At 36.8% G+C, this 16,601-nt stretch overlaps 1 long non-coding RNA gene across 2 annotated transcripts; it reads left to right on the top strand.

Moving 5' to 3' along the window:
* Positions 1-7,229: 7,229 nt before the first annotated feature.
* On the top strand, positions 7,230-15,326 carry LOC119189128. Of its 2 annotated transcripts, none has more exons than XR_005112265.1 (4): positions 7,230-7,334; positions 9,523-9,643; positions 12,496-12,635; positions 14,805-15,326. It is a non-coding gene; the product is annotated as an uncharacterized LOC119189128 (long non-coding RNA). The 2 variants fall into 2 exon arrangements; XR_005112266.1 differs by lacking the exon at positions 7,230-7,334 and adding an exon at positions 9,362-9,421.
* The last annotated feature ends 1,275 nt before the right edge of the window (positions 15,327-16,601 follow it).

Genomic DNA, 16,601 nt, shown 5'->3' with positions numbered 1-16,601 from the left:
GTAAAATTTTTGTCTGTCTGTCTGTCTGTATAACCGTTATAGAAAAAAACTACTCGACGGATTTTAACGAAACTTGGTACAATTATTTTTAATACTCCTGAGCTGGTTATAGTATACTTTTCATCACGCTACAATTAATAGGAGCAGAGCAGTGAAGGGAAATGTTGGGAAAACGGGAGAAGCTCCATTTTTAAGCTTCCGTCGCGTGTGCATCCTTAATGGTTAAAGCTACACAGAAATCATGTATGACGGAAATGTTCTCTTAAAATTATGTAAAAAATATCCCACGACAGCATATGTCTATCTTTTATGGTTGATGCACAATAACACGTGTAACTCCCGATAGCTTAGCAGTTCGAAGCTTTCTCATTATATTTGTCTACTCTTACGTTATTAACACTCTCAGTCATCCCTAATTAAAAAAGTTAACATTATTAAATATTCCATAAAAAGAATCATAGAAATCGGTATAGAAACACCAAAGTTATACATGAAATACGCTAATAATAAGCCATCACGCGTGAATACTGAATCATGCTATAAGGATTTATCATACACAGGACGGTCCCCCATTGTTCAGTACATCTTTTGACAAGCCCAACTAGTCCATTGAAAAGTTACATTTGGGGTTGCGTTTTTTTGAGGACGCAATTTTATTTTTTTGAAGTATAGGGGGGGTCAGTGTAAAGCTAAAACCAAGTTTGTGGGGTCGCCACCCTTGTCCCAAGGCCGCCATCTTAAAATTATGTTGAAATGGTTTTACGATGTATCTCTTAAACTATTTATCTGACAAAAAAATAATTATAAACAATTTTTGTTGCAAATTAAATTCTCTACAACTTTGGTCCAGTAACTTTTTGTCGTAGTACTATAAATAAAAAGGTATAAGCGAAAATGTTAAGAAATTCAAAGTTAAGCTATGTCCATTGCAACGTCATCAGAACGTGTGTTTATAAGGTTCATAATAATTTTTTTGTACTCTCATTACGTACAACACAAACCCGCGGTTGTCGGCTTGTACGCGAATTACTTGGATCCTGAATCGCTTTGGCACAGATGAAGCAATTGTTCACAAAATCAAAGTCTGGCTCTGGAGCTTCTGAAACTGACGATAAACTACTGGAGCTGCTGCTGCGACGACGAACAACATTATCGGTTCGATTGTCCACGTAATAACAGTAACACGCAATATGTACAGTAACTTTCGAAGCAGTAAAAATTTGTTTTTCGAACTGTTTCGAATGAATCATCCCGAGATATCCAGTCAATATCAAAGCAAGGATATGAAACCCCCGATTTTCCGAATTCTGGACCAACGATAATATAGAATAATGAAATCCGGTATTAGGTAGGATAAGCGATGCGCGCCTCAAGTATACACCATCTAAAATCAGATTTCTGACATTGAAAAGTAAACTAATTTTCCGGATTCTATCGCGACATACCTTTCACGAACTGAATTGGACAACTTCGTCCATAGTGACGGTATTTGTAAATACAAAAGCATCATTAAAACAAACTTTTATTTAAATAAACTTTTAAACTACATTATACAGGGTTATTTTGACATCGCGTCACTAAATGATACAACATACTTATGTATCTACTTGGAAATAACACTTCGCAATAAGTTATTTGAGCCGTAGATGTAAAATAAAAAAGTTCAAGTTTCGAACAAAACATCATACTTTCAGTCAGAAATTTATTCACGCACACGCCATATTCACATGAAATTACAAAATGATCAAACAATTAGAAAACTAAAACCAGAACTTCTCGTGAAAATATTAGTTATTTATTTTTTTGGCACAATGTCAGCAAAGGTGAAGACGAGTGCATGTGGTTTAATTTAGTAACGCAATTTCATAATAACCCTGTATATGGTCTAAATATAATGTTTTATTTCTAACGGCCTTTATTCTCATACAAATATAGCACATGTACCAACTATGCTCCACCGTAGGCGTCAATGCCCTTTTTTTCATTGCTTTGAATGACGAGACGAGCTTGTTGTTCGCCTGATGGTGAGCGATTCGACCGCCCATAAACAGTAGAAACACCATCCAAAACCTTGAATCACAAAGTATTGTTTGGTATTCCACTGCGCTCGCCATCCTAAGACATGAGATGTTAAGTCTTATAATGTCCAGTAGTTACACCGGCTACAAAGAACCGGAACACAGCTGCTGCTGCTGCTGCTGCTCGACGGCAGAAAAAGACATTACGGTGGTACCTACCCAGGCGGACTCTCACATATGAGAGACCTATCACCAGTAAAAGTTACTTGCATTATGTCATATACCCAGGGGTTTCACTTTTTGATAAAATAAATCGTCTTTAAATCACAGCTTGTTTACAAAAAGTAAATCATTACCACAGTTACCCTAGATGTAAACGCAAGAAATTCATTAAGTATGAAATAAACACATAATGTATTTAATTTTATCTCGAGTTTCCCATTCGCCAGTCTTTAACTTGCCACTTATCGCGACATTCTCAGAAACATCGTAATTTGCAATAATACAAACGTATAAATTGGAATCGATCCCGCTTTTAATTTGTTTACATTGGCGGTATCGCAGTAACGAGAAACTCGCGCACCGAGGATGCCGTACAAACGTGTAGGTATATAAGTAAACATTCACCCATCACGACAATCGAGTCATAGTTATGGTATTTTTATTTCATAATTAAATCCATAACATGACAATATGGAATGCTGGAGGAGCATAAATTAAAGACAAAGGTCTAAAAAATGAGGTTTTCGGAATTTTGTTATATTAAACCTAGCTACATGCCAAATTTAAGATTCTAGGTCGACTGGAAGTACCCTTTAGGTTTTGATTCCCTTGCGAGTAGTTGCGAGTTTGAAAATATGCGGTTTAAATTGCTGCTTATTTTGATTTCGATTTTGTTACAGCTTAAAGGTATTATAGACCTGAGTATTTGATATGACTTTCAATTGAATACCTCTACGCGTTCATGAGAAGAGGGGGTAGTAACTTTAAAATTATTAAAAATATTTTTACTATATGATGTAACTAAAATTTACGGTTTTCGCAATTTTTCCTTTATCTGTATTATAAGACGTTGCTTCGTACCAAATTTCAAGATTCTGAGTTCATGGGAGGTACCTTGTAGGTTTTAATTCCTTTACGAGTTTCGAAAATTTGCGGCATAAACGGCCGTATCTTTGATTGCGTTGGCTTCGAAGTTAGATTTTTTCACAGCTCCAAGGGACAGTAGACTTGAGTATTTTTTATTATTGATACCTCCACGCGTTCCTGAGATGAAGGGTCTTGACAGACGGACGGACGGACGGACAACAAAGTGATCCTATAAGGGTTCGTTTTCCTTTTGAGGTACGGAACCCTAAAAATAGTGTTTATTAGCTCGATCAACGATTGCACCGAATCGACTTTCATCTGCGAGTGGTCCTTTTCCAAGAATTTTTGTGTTATGACTATGTTTTAGGTCATGGCGAAACGCAACGCATTCGACACAACATTATTCCTATTTTGAGCTGTGCAGCCATCTGTGAATAATACTTTATCGTTGGGATCATTTTCCAGTAATTTAGTTATATAATTTACAATAAATGATGCGTGCATTGTAGCTTTTAAGTCGCATGCCGCGCCGTATCGTCGAACCAGTAACACGTCACTCCATTGGTTCCTAGGTTGTAAATTGTTAAATTATGGACGGCAAGTTTTGTCTTAAAATAAAGTGCAATGGCTTTTAATGAAGGACATAATTTAACTGCCTGAAGATCTGCAGTTAATGCATGAATGATCCTTTTTGTACTGCTTCTTTGTCAAGGCTCTTTTCAGTTCTAACTAAGATTTTTAGCTCAGTATGTTTGAAATACTGTTCATCTGGCACGTTACCTGTTTTGTGAGCGCAGCACTGATCGTATGCGTCTTTCTTTGGTTGAAATAGGCCGATGCTCTCTTTGAATAAACCACTTTCAAATACCTTCCTAGAGGCCACGGGTTCATTTTGTGAAAGAGTATTCTAAATATAGGCGGTACAATTGTAATTTTGTCAGTATGATGGGTTCTAAATATAACTTTGAAGAAGATTGTCTACAGTAATGAGAAGGTAGTTTCGGTAGCGCCGTCAAGTACAGAAAACAAGTCCTGCAATTATTACGTACTCACAATAAATTATAATTAATCACATTCACCACCACATGTTATAACATAAGACTTTGTTATGTTTTGTCACTTCTTATTATGTTTTATTCTTTTTTGTCTATTTTAAGTTTCTACTTATATATCTAAATAACATTAATAACAAATATTATTATTTTTGCCGCTGTACCAATATATAACTTTGCATGCTGTGATCTCCTATAATTGAAGAGGCACGTCACATTGTTAATTGTAAAAATGCTACGACATTGTTTTATTATATGCCGTGTATCCTTCGTTGGAGGTCCTTAAATAAATACATAAGTATTTTCTGATCGATTTTTTTCGTTTCTGTGGCTACTATAGCACTTCGTTCAGATTCCTTGTCACTATTCGTTTTCTCTCCTGCTCTGAGCCAATATCGCACTGTCCATTCTTTTATGCCTAATGTATTCCTTGCCCATCATCCTTTGCCGCTTATTTATTATTATTTGCTAGTATCAGGATTCCCTTTACGCTTTCTACCATTTTTCTTCACCCTATCTTCTATTTTCCTTTCGGGCGACCACTCCGTATTTTCATCAACTTTCTCTAAAAATAATTCATTTTCTTCGTTCTCCATTATACAGGGTCATTTTGACATTGCGTTACTAAATGTAACCACATACTTATTTACTTGAAAATAACACTTTACAATAAGTTACTTCAGCCGTAGATGTAAAATAAAAAAGTGTAAGTTTCGAACAAAATAAATATTAATAAAAAGTAATATTAATTTTACGCGCCCTAATGCCATTATTTCTACTCTAATTCGTCGCAGTGGCAGCATCATACTTTCATTCAGAAATACAATCACGCACACGCCATACTCGTATTCAACTAGAAAAATAGCAAAAAATCAGGAAACTAAAACCAGGATTTTTGGTGAAAATATTCGTTATTAATGTAATATCAATACCGCTTAACTACATATTATAAGTTATTTTTACTCACAATATTAAACATCCTAAAGAAGTATAGGTAAGTAGTAGTAAGTATAGGTAAACATATTACTAAACTAAGCACAATACACTATGAAAACGTAATTTATTTATTATTTTTGGTTTTAGTATTTTCGAAGGCGGTTAAATATTTTGTTAAAAAGTTTTTTTTTTAAGTTATAAGTACGTGCGTTAGGTAAAAATTATGAGAGTTAATACTTACGATGCGCGATGACGCGCACACCGTCCGAAAATTTGTTAAATTAAGTACTACATTATCATTTAATATGTAATAAGTGTACAAATAAATTAATAATAGATAGAAATAATAATTATTAAAGTCCGGAAAATTTTAGTTATTTCATGACTTTTAAATAAAATTTATTTAACTAGATAATGCGTCATAATGAAAGTTTCTTTCAATGTATTAAATACCTTAGGCCAAAGAATATTTGGTATAGAGCTGTCATTGTTTCCTAATAGGTACATGTAAGTTCCGAGTACATTATGACTTAATTTGAATGAGTACGCAATGATATTCCTCGTTACACGTAAAAAATCATATAACATTTACCTATAAAGTTTTAAATGACTCACAGTATTTTCCTCATTTTACGCACAGTTGCCATACGTTTCGACTTTCCCGGACAGTCCCAATAGGGGACCGGCCTATGTTTGACTTTGTTCATTATTCTATATGTAATGGTTAATAATTCGAAAAAGAAGCACTCCTGCGAAACTTGCATAAAAATTGGTTTAAAAAATGGGCTAGTAATTCATATTTAAAATATTGTAACGTGCAGAAATGGGCGCGTTGAGGGGATATCGCTTCATCTGTTTCTTTCGCACGCGTCGCAATTCCCGATGACGTCAAATGTGGGTATTTCATCTCTTTTCTGTTTCTTGTTAATTAACCCTTCCACCGATATTCTAAGACTTATAACTTGTTGATATTTTACCGGATTTTAATAATTTCTTTTCTGTTATAATTTATGTAACGTAAATATTTGACAAAAGTAAAGAACAAAAATGAGTCCGGCACCCTATTATGACGGCGTCATGCCGTATACCAATATACTTCATACCGATCTTTGTTAAGCCCTTAGTTAATTTTTTTTCTGTAGACATATGACACTCGTACTGAGTTCATGCATGACACGCGTACGCCCAACCATGTTCAATTGATCAACATCTGAGTAATTAAAAAATGGGTACATTACAAACATTATGAATCGTAAAATAGCGAAAGTTAAATAGTTTATGTCAATGACGTTTTACTAATAGACGCATCGTAGCCTAACGAAATTGCACATAAAAACAGCGCTCTATTTACTATAGTTACATACTTGTACAGCCCTAGCAGCTCGCATTAATACGGCCCAAGCGTCGACCGCCGCGCCGCGCTGTGTTGTGACCATCTTGTTTGGTTTCTGGTCACCATGACAGTCGAATAAAATGCATTTGTGGCGTAGCACAGCAACTCAGTGCGTGTAGCCATATAACAGAAGAAAAAAAATGCATTTGTTAGTTAAAAATAAGTTAAAGAGATTACTAACGTGCTTGAGACTTATTACTTACGTGCGATATAAAACGTTCTTTTCATTCACAGTTGGAGTATAATTTGTACATCGTCTGAAAACACAATAAGGCATTTCATTTATAAAAATACAAAAAGTTAGTAAGCCGATGAAGCTGCAATAGTGCTTGGAGGTTGACTAAGTGAATGTCGGGCAATTACCTTGCTTTCGTCTAGCCAATTTTGAGCTCTGACAACATATCTATGTAATAACAACATCTTAGGGTTATATAGTATTGCATGTCGCGCTTGAGCGTGACGCCCTCAGATGTATACGTGTAACGGATTTTTGCTTTAATGATCAGACGTCAAATATCCTTCGGCATAAGGTCCGCTTTAATACATTGATGTAAATAAAGAAATAAAAGTATCAAGGAAAATTACGACACATTTTTGAAAACTTGTACCTACTAAAAAATATTCACCCATTTTCCACAAGAAATTGTCCTGATTTTGTCATGAAAAGTGGAAACCCTAATAGTACCGATATATAACATACAAAAGCACACACAATTCTTTGATATTCTTAGTGAAGCGCGGTCTGTCGAGCCGAGTGCCCGCGACAGTATTGTGAACTAGTGCTATATTTATTATTACCTACTTATTGTTTCTGTGAATAGGAAGAGGAAAACACTGAAGTCTGAGGTATTTTTTTTTATTGCGTTGTTTGGTAGGATAGGGCCATTTTATAAATTTTATATATTCCGAGTGCTAGGAAAATAATGCAATAGTAGCAATGATAATTGATAATTTGTAAAAATTAAGTGTTTGTATCATGGGGTTATTGCATGCATTTACGGTGTAGTTGGTGATCGAATTATATTTTATTATTTTTTTTTTATGCGGGTGTTAGGTGTGCCATATTTGAGCGTTGTTTTGTCAATGCAAGATCAGTATTGTACAAGCGTTCAGAGTTAAAAACTTTGAGTATCCTGCCACACTTGCTCAAGTTCAGTTTTATAGAGTTGCTTGAAGGAGAACCGATAATATCGAAACCTAAAAGTAAAAGCCATAACAATTTAAATTTGCTCAGTGTCGCCTGGATCAGAACAACAAGTTAATTGTTAGCTTGCTTTATATCGGAGTTTTTAGTTTATTTTTTTATAGGTACATGTAATAAATAGGTAATTATATTTATTACATAATTAGTAAGGTGCGTTGGGGTTAAATCGGACGCTTTTTCAACGTGTTAAACAGTGTTCTCAAAATATTTTTTTTACAAGAATTCTATAGAAGTTGTCATAATGAATTATTAACTTAGCTATATGTTATTAAATATACTAAATGGTATATATTTTTAAAATTTCTTAAATATAACAGTTAATGTTTTATAAGGCTTTGAAAAATTACCATACTTTTAGAAATTTGTGAGAAAGATAGGACCTTCACAGGTATAGTTCGGACTACTCCCTAAAACCGTATATGTAAAAGGGATTCTAAAATCCATAAAAAGAGTATATTCTGATCTAGATAGTCATTTATAAACATTTAAAAAATTTAATAATTTTCGTAAGATATTTTTAGAAGCGAACTTTGTATTTTTAATATTTCTAGGCATACGATCTTACCCCTCATGATTGACACTGTAAATATTATTAAAAATATTCGAAGAAATAGTACATACACGTGTAAATAAATAACAAATAAACAAAATTGATCATTCACCTGAGCTAAAAGAAATACATAATTACTGAGTTCAGACGTTTTCGTGTGTAAATTTTGACACAAACTTGCAATATTTTACAAGTGCTAGATCGAACGATTTTTATCCGTTCTTTAACGACAAATAATTGTATGCGTGTAGATCGGATCTCATGGAATATAGGTGTTTCGACAAATTTGAATAAACAAGTCACAAGATGTATTTCCTTTATGATACTATATAACTGCAAAAGTAATTGAAAACAGTAAATACTAAATTAAAATTAGGCAAATACGTGCATGGGGTTAATCCGGATCTGCCAGGGAATGACGAAATACCGATATTCTGTTTGTTAGCACCGTAAACATTATTTATTTGACGGAATCTTTCATGTGAACTAGTGGAACGTAGATAATAAGATGGGGCCGCAGGTAGTGTTGTCTAAGAACAAAAATTATAACACAATTGCAAGTTATTTCATTTATACGGTGTTACACCTCCTACGATTTTACCCTAACGCGCTTAGTACAAGTATACCGCGTCCACAAAATCGCGGTCCATCGTGTTTGTTGGCTCTTTGAATACTGTGAGCGAATTAATTTGCAAAGCCTGTATGGCAGGTCCAGGAAAAACCGTGTTCAAATGTGTGGCAAAGTCTTTGTTCAAATATTTGTCTGTAGGTGGCACCGGCATTACGCAAACGTAACACATGGAAATGTAATTTATTGGAATTTATCTCTATATTTTTATTATAATATTCTCTCGACGTTTCGAAGACCTTGCAACCTTCATGATTGCGGGGTGGACTAAAGTGCAGCTCATCCGAAAACTTAACGTTGCAATGTATTCGTTGCAGAAAATTACGATATTAAGGACCATGTTAAATTAAAAAAAATAGTAGTATTTCGAGATATAAAGGCCTGTTATATTGTTTGGCGGAGGTATTTACTGCCGCTCAGCCCTCTGACTGTCATGGCGACCAGAGACCAATAAACCAGATGGCCACGGCTGTGCTTGTCATTGTTCTGAGCACGGCTGTCGACGGCTGACGTCGGCTGCTAGGGCTGTACAAGTGTGAATATAGCAAATAGTGCGCTGTTTTTATGTGAAAATTTTGTTAGACTATGACGCATATATTTGTAAAACGTCATTGTATTCACTCATGACAAATTTAATATTATCTTGTTCCAGTATCATCAGTACTTATTTAACCTTGTAAGCCATCTTCCATACCAAGAATGGGCTACGCCACCGATATTGATGTTCCAGAAGAAAGACAGGAGCCATCTGATGCGGAAATTGTTAAGGAACTGTACGTATCACCTACATTGATTTTTAGAGTTCGTTAATCTATGTAATGGCGTGGTGTAACCGCTCGGCCGGGAGCGGGGGTGCTGCGAAAAACAATAGGGTAGTTGACTGGTTTTAAAAATACATTCAACAGTTAAAAAATTAACACAATATTGACTAATTAAAAATGCTAAGTACGCTAGTTTAAAAAAATAACAAATTTATAAAGAAAATGTTTCATTTTAATTAGTCAATAACTCCAAAATTGCTAACCAGTATACACATGTTATATTTATTATTTTATTTATAGATCTTATGTCGCGTGTTGGTCGGCAAGTACAAAGAAATTTAAAGCGGTCCCATAATGCGACCTTAACACGTATAAAATAGAGTCTATAATTAGGTTTTTGTCAATTTGAATGTTTTACGATCGCGAAGTTGCATCGTTGACGCGTACGCGAAACTGAACTAATCACAATCTATTGATTATGTTTCTATCGGAGGCTGTCATTACGATTTTACTGTGGATTTATGAATTTTGCGATAGGTATTGTATGGAAAATACAATATCATTTTGTCCGATCCGGGATTCGATCCCGAGACCTCAGCAAAGCATCCGTACTATAATACAACTGCGGCACCGAGGTAGTCACAAATTAACTGTATTAAAATAATTTGAAGTATGAAATAACTTTTAAAGGAATAAGCAATCTTCAAATCATCATTAGGTATTGGTAAACGCATTTGCTATTTTGAGTATGTTTAGATACCTGGTAGGACGCCGCACGGCGTCGTGACCATCGCGGCGCTCGACATTTTAACCGACTTCAATCAAAGACTTTTTGTGGTATCGTGGGTACCTCGGACCTCGCTCATTTATGAACCGACCTGGAAAATTCTTTGTTCTTCGAAAGAATATCTCTCCAGATTGGTCCCATAAAATTTTCTTCAACCTCGCTTCAGTAGTTTGGTTTTAAAACTAAAAAAACTAGAATAATTATGTCGTTCAAGAAAACGAAATAGCGAATTTAGCTTTCCTGTGACGATTTTTGTTATATTTTTGCATTGAGTTTGGTTGAGTGTACTTCTCACATACTTATACATATAGCATAACACCTTTTCCCTTTTCAGGGGTAGGCAGATGTGTAACATTTCAACGCGATAGCCGTACTGCGTGCGAAGAACATTAGTTGTGTTTTTGCGTTGGGTTTAGTTGACTCTACTTCTTACATACATACATACATATATATAGCATCACACCTTTCCCCTTTTCAGGGTACTCAGAGGTGTAACTCCTCAGCGCGATAGTCGTATCGTGAGCGAACCTCGCTTCAGTAGTTTGGTTTTAAAACTAAAAACTAGAATAATTACGTCGTCTTAGCAAAAGAAATTGAGAATTTAGCTTTCCTGTGACGATTTTTGTTATATTTTTGCATTGAGTTTGGTTGAGTGTACTTCTCACATACTTATACATATAGCTTAACACCTTTTCCACTTTTCAGGGTAGGCAGATGTGTAACATTTCAACGCGATAGCCGTACTGCGTGCGAAGAACATTAGTTGTGTTTTTGCGTTGGGTTTAGTTGACTCTACTTCTTACATACATACATACATATATATAGCATCACACCTTTCCCTTTTCAGGGGTACTCAGAGGTATAACTGCTCAGCGCGATAGTCGTATCGTGAGCGAAACACAACTACGCCATCGAGACGGTCTAATTTTTACTAACATTAAAAGCAAAAATAAATAATTTTAACAAAAATTAAACCGCTTTATCTTGCTTAACTAGCAATTTTAATTAGGCACCGACTCCAAAATTGGTATACAATATATACCTGTTATGTGAAATTATTATTGGTTTTAAAGGCGGTTTAATTTTTACCTCAAAGTATTACATTACCTAATTATTATCAAGATTGTAACTTCGTAATTAATTGCTTGTGTGAATTGCCAGACTTGCAGAATGATATTTTATTGTTATGAATGTTATACATTTAACTAGGTACCATTGAACGTATTTAGAATACCTACTTATCTAGTAATATGGATATAACTACCTACATAAGAATATGTGTGTTTTGATCTATAAGAATGAAACCACTTTAAAATTACAGAAATCATGTGTTATGTGTACCTAACTTATGCAATTGTGGTTGTTTGATTAGTGTTGTTTGTTGCTTATGACGATAGTTTGAGCATAGAAAATATTGTTCTAATGAAATGTGATGATTAGTGCGTGATGTTTATGTTGACGTTGGAGTCTTGTACGTCCACCTTGCAGGTGGACAGACGACTTGATAAACGTCGCGGGAATACATTGGATGCAGGCAGCTTTCGACAGGTCCGTCTGGAAATCTTTAGGGGAGGTCTAATTGCTGATTGAGTGATGCGACACGACACAAAACCCTAGGTAGTTAAAGCGACGACATCAGCTGTTCGATTGCGGCGCGGCGCCACGCGACGAACTACCCTTGCGCTCCGAGTGTGCATCACTTGCTGCATGCGCATAATAATATTATCAATGACTGTATTCGATGTTGCCTCTCCGACGAATTCGAGTATAGTAGTAGTGGCAAAAGGGTGTGTAAAAATAAAATGACTATTTTAATATTTATTTTGTTTGAAAATTTTACTTTTTAATTTTAGACCTATGGTTAGAGTAACTTATTGTAAACGGTTACTTTCAACATGACTTTTTCCCAGTTAAATTTAAGTCTAGGGTTACAAAATAAGCCTGTATATAATACAGGGCTGATATTATTATTATTATATTATCGCTTATATCGAGCCCGCCAGCTAAACAAAATGACTAAACTTAGGTACTTGCCCATTGCGTGTGACAAACTTCAACTCTTTCTTTTTGTTTTCAGATCAGACATACAAGGCTTGCCTGAAAAATCCCTGAACGGTACCCAAATAAGCCATTATCCGTGCCGCCAGACACGCCCGAAGGCGATGAACAACTCAGCGAGTGACTCACCTGTACGGTGTACCTGACCTGTAATGACAGGTAAGCACAAACCAAACAATATACGACGGTTGCAACTCTAATTGTAGCAATTGGAAGGAAAATTAGATAGTGGGACAGATATGAGTTTTTAAGGTCACAGAAGAATCACCAAAACCCTTTCTCATTATTGAAACATCGATAGATTATAAAAGATTCTGGAATTAATTGAAATGTAAAACATTTAAGTATGCACGCATCCTCACCTTTTATCTCAGAAAGGGTAGGCACCAACTGTACGTTTGAATTCCATCCCAAAAATGTAAAGGTAGCAACCTTATCGCCATATCGGGTACAAACTCCAGACTCCGCGCTGATACTGAGTAGAAATACCACTTTGACCGACCCAGGAATAGAACTCGACACCCCAGCACTGCAGTCGTATCGTAATACAACTAGGTACGCCACGTTTTTTGAAGTCATTGTTTTCATTACGCTATCCTTCTTAACAAAAATACTTTCAATTATGGACACCACACACTCACTTACATTTTAACCAGATCCTCCTCAGGGGGGCCAACGAAGGGAGCGAACGAAAACGTACTATGCCGTAGTCCTGCCTTTTGGGAGATCCCCCTTCGAGTGAAGGGGGTTAAGGGCAAGGAGAACCATCGTATCAAATAGCGAGGCCCTACCCTTTGCCGGCCACACATACATACACAAATAGAAGACTACAGCGAATCTCATCACTCATTCCACAATTAAAAACAGGGAAAATAACGTCATCACGCTTTGCATTGATTGATAACATTAAAAATCTAAATGTGCCTAATTAAACATAATGTTTTTAATTTTTCTACTCTGAGTTGGACTATTTTTTAATCCTTAATTTCGAATAAAAAATTAAATACCGAAAAATCTTGACGTCATACACACGGTTGAATGAAGTAGTTTCTTGATACACTTTACTATTTATAATAATACTATTTATAATATCAGCCCTGTATTATATACTTGCCCACTGCTGAGCACGGGCCTCCTCTACTACTGAGAGGGATTTGGCCTTAGTCCACCACGCTGGCCTAGTGCGGTAGACTTCACACACCTTCGAAATTCTTATAGAGATGTTCTCAGATGTGCAGGTTTTCCTTCACCGTTAAAGCGAACTATAAATTCACAAAGAATACACACATGATTTTTAAAAACGTCAGAGGTGTGTGTCCTTGGGATTTGAACCTGCGGACATTCGTCTTGGCAGTCCCTTCCACACCCAACTAGGCTATCGTCGCTTATACATTAAGGAGAGGAAATAAACTGTCATTTCACTTTTATAACTGCAAAGCAAACGCCATTACCACTTGAGCCGTATATATGACTGGAGGTGTGCCCAGCTTGGGCTGAGCACCGCCGTGTTCTCACAACGGCCATCGGTGGCGGAGACCTCTCGCGTCGGGGCCTGGTAGAAGCCATGCTCCGGGGCGAGAGAGTGTGGGACGCAGTCACCTCCTTCTGCGAGGACGTGATGCTCGCAAAGGAGGTGGCGGAGCAGATACAGCGCCAAAGCGCCCAACGTCCCATCCGCCACGGCAGACGCACAAGACGCGGGCGTCGAACGTCTGCTGAGGATCGTCGGCCTCCGTAGGCGCGGACCGTCGGGTGACGAGCATTGGAGCCGTCGCCCGAAACACCCCAACAGCCCGTGTGTTCGGCGCGTAGTGTTCCACGCGCGCCTCGAAGAGCAGTGTCAGAGTAATTTGCGGGGCCCTTTAGGGCCGGTGCCTGCCTAGGTCTCAATGCCACCGGATCTTGGACCTAGACACATAGGCAAAGGATGGGAACACCGTAGGTTTTTAGTCGGTAAAAGTCTGACACGCCCTCCCGCCCATCCCAAGGCGGGAGATAGTCAACTGACGATTTACCTACGTAAAAAAAAAGCCGTATATATGACGTCATTTGGTGCTTACGTCGTGTAGAGTAAAACAAAATTCAAAGTGAAAATCTTGAATGAAAATATCAGAAGTTTGAAAAAAGAAAAATTATGGGTCTCATTATTTTAGATCTAGTTTCATAAAATATAAAAAAATTGAGTATGTATAAAATGAAATGTTGTCAATTGCAGCTTCGCCACCGAGGTAGTCAGAGAGAGATAGTTGTAGCAGCATATCAAACTTCTGGAACCATATACTGTAACTAAATAAGGTATACTTACTCATAAATGCATTTTTGTTCCAGGACAAAAGAACTTCCTCCCGTGCAACTTACCCAAGCATCATCGATTAAGTCATTACGTATTAGAATTACTTATAGTGTCTACCAGTGGCGAGGGGCCAAATTATCCCAAACGGAACCCGACACAACATAATATTGGTACTTATACGCATAAACGCTGTTTGCAAATCGTTGTAATAATTAGACTTTACATACATTACGAAAGGGAAGCAGGATTCGGGTTTTAGGGACCCTTTGCCACTGGTGTGTACTATTGCTATTGTTTCTGACAAAGTCACGGAAGATATATCACCTACAGTTGCTAAAGAAGAACCGGTTCTAACAGAAAAATCTTCTGAAAATCCATCTCCAACAGAAGCCACATCAGTAAGCTCAGCAGCTAAAGAACCTTCACCGGAAGTTGTAGATGAACATCCTTCTTCAACATCATCGGCACTTCAAGAACCTTCAACGACTATTGCAGTTTCAGTTATTACTGTTGAAGATTCAGTTTCTACGGCTGTGCCTCTAAAGACAACTCCTGAAGAGTCTACAACAACCGAAAATTCTGAAGCATCTCCCACTGAAAAGTTGATTTTCAATAGTGCAAAAACAAATTATATAAAATAAATTCTATAATAGCAAGAGCGTCGCCAGCCGCTGGCCCAGGAGGGGTTGATAAGGAGAATGAGAAAAATATGAATTGTAGGTAAACTTGAGAGCACATGTTGCACCACGCCCCCTCTCCCGCTTTAACAATAACATAGAGGAGAGCGTAAGTGAGCGTATGGAATATTGGGAATGGAATTGGTGAATTCAGTCGTATTTCGACGTACGGGAATGGTCGATCAAGTCAAGTCAAGACTTTGGAAATGGTTGCTTTACATTTGGCAACGTTTTTAGAATCTGTTGGGGCCAGCTGCCCTTCCCGCAGCCCATGGCGACGCCCTAGTATAATAGAGATTTTAAATGTTTGTAAATAAATATAAAAAGTAAAAAGTGTTCTTGATTCTGACAGTAGTCGTTTTTTTTTTTTTTTCCTTATTCAAAGATATTACATTTGTGCTTCAAATGTTATCACCAATTGGTGATTGATTCCTTCCTAACCGAATTTCAGGCACGGCAGCAAATCTCAACGGAGATCAGCCACGCAGGAGATATTATAGTGCACAAGTGTACTCACTATTTCTCTACCTCATAGTCCTTTGAGAGACGGCAATCCGACATGACCGGAGAGTTCAGCCGCAAGATCGACGGCTTTACGTGCTTACCGAGGCACGAAGTATTACAACGACAACTTCCTGACTCCGAGCTGCGACTGAGTATTTTTTAAGATGAAAACCCAGTCGCAATTATTTTGATCCGACCCGAATTCGAACCCAGGACCTCAACGCGGTAGTTGTACTCATACTGTGTACAATTACAACTACGCCACTGACGCAGTAATCGGTAATAAGTCGCAGTCTTATTTGAAATGTCAGTGTGACATGACGTCACAGTGTGTGTATAATTATTTCATACATAATTCCAGAAGTTCACATAAATTATAAAATGCGCCATCTATTGTCAGAAAGCTTTTCGATATCTGAAATTAATCGATTTGTGTAATCGATATCCTTTTTCTTATGCTACGGAAATGACGCAAAATGTACTATTTAATATCTACCAATAACAGAATTTCATTTCCACACGATACTTTTAAATAAATAAGTATATTTAAGTATGTGTCTAAAAATATAGATTTCTACCACTACTTTTGTTCATGAAAAATGGGTATGATTCGTACAAACAGAGCCAAGAGAAAAGATTGGCTTCCATCTG

This window comes from Manduca sexta, chromosome 2 (assembly GCF_014839805.1).
Source record: "Manduca sexta isolate Smith_Timp_Sample1 chromosome 2, JHU_Msex_v1.0, whole genome shotgun sequence".
NCBI lineage: Eukaryota > Metazoa > Arthropoda > Insecta > Lepidoptera > Sphingidae > Manduca > Manduca sexta.
The sequence above is the reverse complement of the archived record's forward strand: the minus strand, read 5'-3'. Positions and strand labels throughout refer to the sequence as shown.